A 7,726-nucleotide genomic window follows, 5' to 3' on the forward strand; every position below is an offset into this window, starting at 1 on the left:
GAACATTATGGAATTAGGGTTGGATGAAAATCACTCCATCCTACATGGGAAAGGAGTGAAATTTCGTGGTTAGGCCTCCATCCCACATGGGAAGGAGTACTAAACCCTAGGAGGCATCCAAGGCTATAAATAGGGCCTTAGGGATTTCATTCCTCCTTGCACCTTGGCTTGAAGTTTCGCCATCCCTTCTTCCTCCCCCTATTAGGGACGATTTCTAACCCCTTTGGGTTTGTGAAATTGACCCTTCTCCTAGTTATTTTTATTCCACTCTTTGGTGTCATTGGGTGTGATACCATTAGAGGGATTCTGGTTTGGATCCTTTCATCCAAGCAACTTCATGGAGGTTCAAGATCTCAAGCATGGAGATCAAGGGCTACATAAGAGGTATGTTTTCTTACTTATGTTTTAGTTTTCTAGGGTTGATGTAATTAGCATGAAGCCATAGATCCATAGGTTGCATGTACACTTAGGTATATCGTTGTTTCGATTTTTCCGCTACCTAGTTTTAGAGTGTATTTGATGCGTAGAAAACCCAACAGTGGTATCAGAGCCATTGGTTCATGGTTATGTTCACCCTAGATCCACGTTTTCTGTAAAACTTTGTTTGAAATTGAATGGTAGAAGGATTATTGAAAAATTCGTAATTGATAATACCTTAGTCGCAGCTCACGACGTGAGCTCAGCAGAATTAGGGTTTTCAGATTTTTTCCATTTTTCAAATATGAAGCTTTATCAAATATGGATAATTACCAAATTTTAAAATGTTTTAAATCTGGAAATTGATAAATATTATTTAAATGTTTTATTTGAATTTGAATATTTATTAATAGATAAATATTGTTTAAATATGTTTATTTGAATTTGAATATTTATGTGTTTATTTGAATTTGAATATTTATTAATAGATAAATATTGTTTAAATATGTTTATTTGAATTTGAATATTTATGTGTTTATTTGAATTTGAATATTTATCTATTATTTAAATAGTGAATTTAAATATTTAATATTATTTATAAAAGAGATTTATAAATTTGAATATTACCCCCTTCTTATATTTATATATATTAGAATTGTGTCTATTATATGTATAAGAAAGTTACAACATGCGCCCTCGCGTGTTTAAATATTGACATTGTCAGTCTTACATCGACTAGGCTCACCCGTTCTAATGTAGGGGTTTAAGGAGGTCTCTTTGATTCCTAATGAGGTCGGTTTTTAATATGCTTCGCGCTTACCACCCTCACCGCCCAATTGCATTTTGTGAATGGAGTTGCCGAAAGGGTTTGATAGTGATAATGGTCAATCTAAAAGTATTTTAAATACAAGTATAAAACAAAATCCCGTTTTATTAATAGAATGTGAGTTTATATTATCCATGAAAATTGCACATTCTCTTTATATTCTATTGATGGAGCTCGTGTGGTTAACCGACACATCAATATAGGGTATAGTTGAGAATGATATGGAACTCGCAAGAGTCGGGGACCATGCGATTTTGCAAGGTTAATTCTCAATCTATTTAATGTGAATTTTATGTTATCCATAAAAGTTGCACATTCTCTTTATAACTTGTTGATGGAGCTCGCGTGGTTAACCGTCACGTCAATTGGAGAGTATAAGTAGAGAATGATGTGGAACTCGCGAATCTCAAGCGTAACTTGAGCCGGGGAGCATGCGGTTTTGTATGGTCGATTCACCATCTGTTCAATGATCCGCGGCGACCCCGTCATTGAATTTGAGATGAACATAATTCGAGATTAACATGCCATTGATAGTCAATGAATCTCAAAGATCTAGGAATTTCGTGGTGATCGAAATTGGCAAAGGGCTTTGCCTACCTAAATAACTTTATGGTGTGTTTACGGCATCCCTTTACACATCATGGAGCCAAATATGGATCCTAGCCTTATAAAATAATCTTATTTAGGGTGATTATTTTCTAAGGATAAGTAAAACAAACTATAATGGAATTTGTTATTGAATGATGTCTATAACCTTATCCACTAAAATCTACTGCTATAAAACCTTTGAAAGGATTAGCTATGAGGATGATCAATCTTGTCAAATTCGTAGTTTGGGAGTAGTTCTCATAAACGAAAAGAAAGATCATGCCTTTCTTAAAGCTGTTCCTTGGTTACTTCAAACATTGCATTCTAAAGTGTTAGAAAGAGCAATTGTCAAATGTACGTTGTAAAATGACATATTGAAGTAAAATGGAATTTCCTTGAGTTAGGAGTTGACTAGGATTAATCGACTAGCTGACATGTACATATAATCAATTCATTTTGATTTTGATATGAACAACTTGGAATGACCATGAAGGAGTTGTGGAGCATGTTAAAGTTTCCTTTTGGAATTAACATGGCAGTCATAGAAACTCAAACTTCAAAACACTCCCATATTTTACTATCATTAATAGAAGTGTCAAGAAGAAGAAAGCCAATTGCACACGGTTTAAAAGGCGATTAGTGTGGGTATACCTAATCTAGGCCCTAATACCTAGGACAAAGGAAGGCTTATTCTAAGACATGTTCTGATAGTTGCTCGTTTCCATAACAAGAAAAGGATTAAGAAATCAAACTTGCCCAAATGTATATTTGAGGTGAAAGGACTGGAACATGAAGAAGTTAAATTTAATCATGGATCACGAGCCCGTGCTACTTTCCATTGGATCAAAATATGACTAGTTCTTCCATGTTTTGTATTCAATCAAATATATGGATTTATAATGCCATCAAAACATTACTTCTAAGCCTTGAGTATTTTACTGACATTTGCAAGAATGTGCAGTTGCTAAAATGAAGTAAGAAGATTGATACATGGAGAAGATAATTTGATCATGAATGCCAAGCCCTTGCTACATTCATGGGATCAAAGGATAATTCTCTTCAAATGTTTAGTCTATGGTATTATAATTGAAATTGTTTATACCATGATTCAAGAGATAGTTATGACTTATTTAAATGTGGAGCATTCTAACATGTTAAAAGAGAGTCATGAAATCTATGAAACTAGTATAATAGCAATATTTCAAAGTTGATTCGAATATTTGAATAAGGTGTATTATTGTGAATATCTGTTGAAATTAGTTTACCTAATTGATCGTTAAGATTGACCACAATAAGTACTTATTCAAATACATCCAAATGTTTGGGTGAAATGTATTTGTGGAATCATAGTATTGGATACATAAATGAGAAATGCATTACGAAGTATCCAGTTGGATCGGATTTTGGATATCATTTGGCCTCGAGTCTCATGATAAATGCAAATCTTGTTTATCAAGATAGATGATGAATGTTTCACTGGTTGATGTGAGTATCTGTTGGAATTAGTTTACACTAATGGACCGTTCAGATTAATCGCAATACATGGTGATACCAACTTCGTATGAATGTAAGTCTGAAACCTTTCAGGTGTTCAGAGCTCTCATAAAGTGAAGTTGAGAATCAATTGGGCAATAGGATGAGACACTCATAGTGAGAATCTCAGTGCAAACTTTATCGATCATCTAAGTAATTATGAAAGAGTTTCATGATCTGTCTCCTCCCAAAACACTGCCACTAGGAAGTGTTAGTTGGATAGAGAAACAAATCGTTCATTGATTTTGTACTAGATGAGTCGCACTGTATTTGCTAACAAATCGTGGATTGTACCATGAATAGTGTTACAAGAAGTCCTTTGGTCTTGTGCCAACTAAGTAGGTTCCTGAAACACTCTATGATATGTGAAGTGGGATTCTATCCTCACTTCCATATATGTAAGTCTACGATTATGAGGCTTACGCTTGTCGTTGAAGCGCTCGAAAATCTGGGACATTGAATAGAGATGTGTTATCTCGTTGGAGAACCTATCAATCATTTTGGATAATTGTTTAACAATCCTTATGAGAACAAAATGTATGTTGCTCGAAGGGCAGTCTTCCGAGAGAGGGAGCTGATTTCCAAAAAGGCTAGTGGGAGCCACATTGATCTTGATAAGATTCGAGATCCAACCAACGAAGAGCCTAAAGTTGGACATAACATTCAATTTGGAATTGAAAGAGCTATTAAGGAAACTGACATATTTCCATTTTTCCTTATAGATCTGATAGAAGACGTCATGGACCTAGTTATATAAGAGTTTATATTGCTAAGGTATTTGAGTCACTGGTAGATAGAAATCAGAGTGTACCAGCTATCGGAAGCTATGGTAGGCCCTAAAGGCTACAACATAGAAAGAGGAATTGGAAAGCGAGATTCAATCCATGTATGTTGTTATTTGGTAGATCTAGCACTTGACCTTAACCCTAAGGTGCAAGTGGATCTTCAAGTAGACCAAAAGAAACGAAGCCCTTTCAAGGTAGAATTAGGAGTAGAAGCCATGCATTTAGCCCGATTGCTATTCGCCCTTTTTAGCACTAGACTGACATTCTCATTTCGCTTGTTCAGTTCAACGAAAGCCGGTACTAATCAAGCACAGTTTAGCCCTATGATTGAATTGCGATAGTTGGATTCCCTCTTCCTATAGCTATGACTGGCAACCCCTATAAGTCAGTTTTTACTCCCTCTTTGAAGGTCGAGCCTATATAAAAGTCAATATGGTCTAGCTAGTTCTCACTTCTCCCCCTATAGTTATAGCAGTCCTGGGGAATTCCTCTATCTTCTTTGAATGAGGAGAGAGAGTACTCATTCCTCTCCCGTAGGTCGAGTGGCTTCGCTCCTATAAGCTAGTTCTCACTTCCGAGCTCTAACTCCTTACTTTCTTTCCCACCGTAGAACTCCAATCGAAAGGGGAATCTCCCCTTGGTCCGCTTTCTCTATCTGGGGTTCATTCTGTTCGTACACATCTGATCCTTCTTTCTCAACCTTCAACTTCTTCCGATCCTCTTTAAGCAGGAAGTGCGATCTGAAGGCCTGGGTTAAGCAAATATCTTTCTTCAATGGTAGATTCCACTCCATTCGCTTGTACTGCGCTCTACTGGCTCTAAGACCCAACATTATAGGAGTTTAATCGCTCGCTCCCTTTCATCCGATAGAGAGTTTGAATTCAGTGATTTAGGAGCATAAATGTACTATCGGGAGAGGGCAAAAGCAAGCCTATATTCTGGATTGGATACTGCGCGAATTGGTCAACCGGAATATGGAATAGGAAACTCTCTCCTTTCATAGCTCTCAGGCCTATTCTATTCATTACAGGAGAAAGTCACTATCCTCAGTTGCCTTGTCTCTGCATTTAGCCCCCCCCCTTTTCAGCCCTAGACTGGGTAGATTCTTTCGATTCTTCAATGAAAGCCTTCATGAAAGCTGCAACAGGATAAAGGATATCCTCTCTTCTCGCTCTGTCTGCTTAATGCCTTCTATTGAATCGATTGGTGCCATTTCTTCTCTTGGAGGCAGGGCAATAGATTCATCTTGTCCTTGGCTTGTGAAGGGAATGAGGTAGGGTAGCCAAAGCCCCCAACAAAGGGAGAGGGCAATCCTTCCCAAGTAATGCATAAGCAAGATCAGGACTAGAGGGGTGTGAAGAGTAGGGGGATCTCTTGTGCAAAGCAAAGACAGGTACGTGCTAGCAAAGAAGGGAAGTGGCAAGGGATTTCAAAGAAGAAGAAAGAAGAGAAAGTTAGTACACAGAGTCTTCCCCTGCCTAATTGATCTAATGAGAAAGAAGTAGGCTAAGTCAAATAGAAAGTGTGTGTAAACAATAAGTAATGACTTGCTTTGTGAGAGCTCAGTTTCTAAGACGAAGGCTAAGAATTCTCTACTAGAGGGATTGAAAAGATCGAGGGTAATTTCTGAGTCTTGATGGACCTTTCTTATTATAGGCCAAAGGAATAGCTAAGGACTTCTTCCCTCATTCTCATCAAATTGGGGTAGCTCAGGAACTCTAGAATCTCTCAGGAGTTGAATAAACTCTTTTATGCTAGTGGAATTGGGAAGCATGATAAGTCCGTACTCCACATTCTAGCTTCATCCTTGGTTTTCAAAGAAAGGAAACTTCAAAGACTGACAGAAGATAAAGGTAAGATAATTCTTTCTGGCCTTAACTGAAAGCGGGGGAGGCCCAGGTCTACATACAGGTCTTGGATCAATAGAATCCTCCGGGAAAGAATATCGGGATTAGTCTCCTTGCCATTGCTACTGTCTTTGAAAGTCTAGCTATCCTCTCCTTGTCATGCTTAGTTATTCTGCATTGCTCCTTCTTCTGATCTTGCTTTCTTGCCTTATAGAACTGACCTTTGTCCCCTCCTTCCGGTTTTCACTCACTTAAAGTCCATTCCTTGCTCTTGCCTAGTTCTAGGCTTAGACGAAAGAGCTCATTCATAGATTCCATCTTTCTAGCATTTCATGTCTTTCTTCCTTCAACTCTAATTCATGCCATGAATTGTTAAGTCCTTCTATAATAGCTATTGGCTCTCTTCTCACCTCCCCTAGAGCCTATTGAAGAAAAATCCGAGGCTGCCCTAAGCCCTACAGTTCCTTCGCTTACCGCCTAAGATGAATCTATTGCCTCCCCTCCCTCCACGAGTAGATATTTAGTATTGAATAGTGTCAAACCCGCAATAGTCAAGAAGAAAAACTCAGGACTAGGAAAGAAAGGCAGAGACAGGGAAAGCTAGGGTGATAGCCCTATAGATGAGTAATAGGATAGGGAGCACTCCGCTACACTCATTAGGACAACAACCTCCTAACTACTATGAGTTAAGCAACTAATGGACAGACCAGACCGCATAAGACTACTGGAATAGAAAAAGAGAAGGGATTCACGGGCAGTGAAGGCAACCAAGGGAGAGGAATCATTCCATTCAATTCCGAAGCCTAGCGTCTCCTGTAAGACTCTATCACCTTAATTCTTTTGTTGAGGTTCTGGCACTTCTTCCTCCGACCCTCTATTTACATAGCGAAGAAAGGCAAAGGCTCTTGCTCGAATGCGTGACTTATGTCTCTTTTTCCATTTATAAAAAGTAAGATGAATCTACGCTCCTCGGCCTATAGTAAGTGAATGAGAGGGTATGGGGTTCCGGGTCTTTTTCCAGTCAAAATTGACTAATAGGCAATCCCCTTTTTCCGTGATAATGTGAAAGGACTCAATTCCTTCTTTCTTCCCCAGCGAAATGTAGCAGGAACAGCCTTCCCGCAGTCGTATTAAGGATATTTTTTCTTGAAACTCTTTACTCCCGTAGCAAGTACTCATTTCTATTTAGTTGTTTTCTTACTCTATCCGGCTATTGAACCTGGTTTCCCTCTGCATATGCTAATAGAGAGTTAGACAGCTTAGAGAGCTCCTCAAAGGGCTAGTTCTCACTCTGTTTTGGGGACCCCCAAGACTGTCTTTCCCCTAGTCTATATAGGTCCAATCTCATCTGCTAGCGCTTCTTCGTTGCTTGGTCGGGACACATTCATCGATTTCTTTTCGGGCTTGCAAGTGACTTACTTCTTTTGCCCGTTCTTGCTGTCTTAAGTCGTCCTCTTTTCTTTAGAAGCTGTTAATTTCTTTCCTGCCTGCCCTAAGGCTAAGGGGAGAACTGCATGTACTAATAGTCGGATAGAAGCCTACCAGCCTACCTTGTTCATATCGAGCCGGACAGGAGAGACCCTCTTTCAAGTTAAGAGAAGCAATTCCGCTTGAAAATAGGCGCTGTAAATCAATTCAAATAGATAGGGGAGTTCCGAACCAGCAGCAAGCCCTTTCTAATGTCCTAGGCGAAGGCAGTGCAGGTGAAAGCCTAATAGATCCCATTTTTT

Source organism: Lactuca virosa, chromosome 3 (assembly GCF_052849685.1).
Source record: "Lactuca virosa cultivar CGN04683 chromosome 3, Lactuca_virosa_CGN04683_v6, whole genome shotgun sequence".
Taxonomy (NCBI): domain Eukaryota; kingdom Viridiplantae; phylum Streptophyta; class Magnoliopsida; order Asterales; family Asteraceae; genus Lactuca; species Lactuca virosa.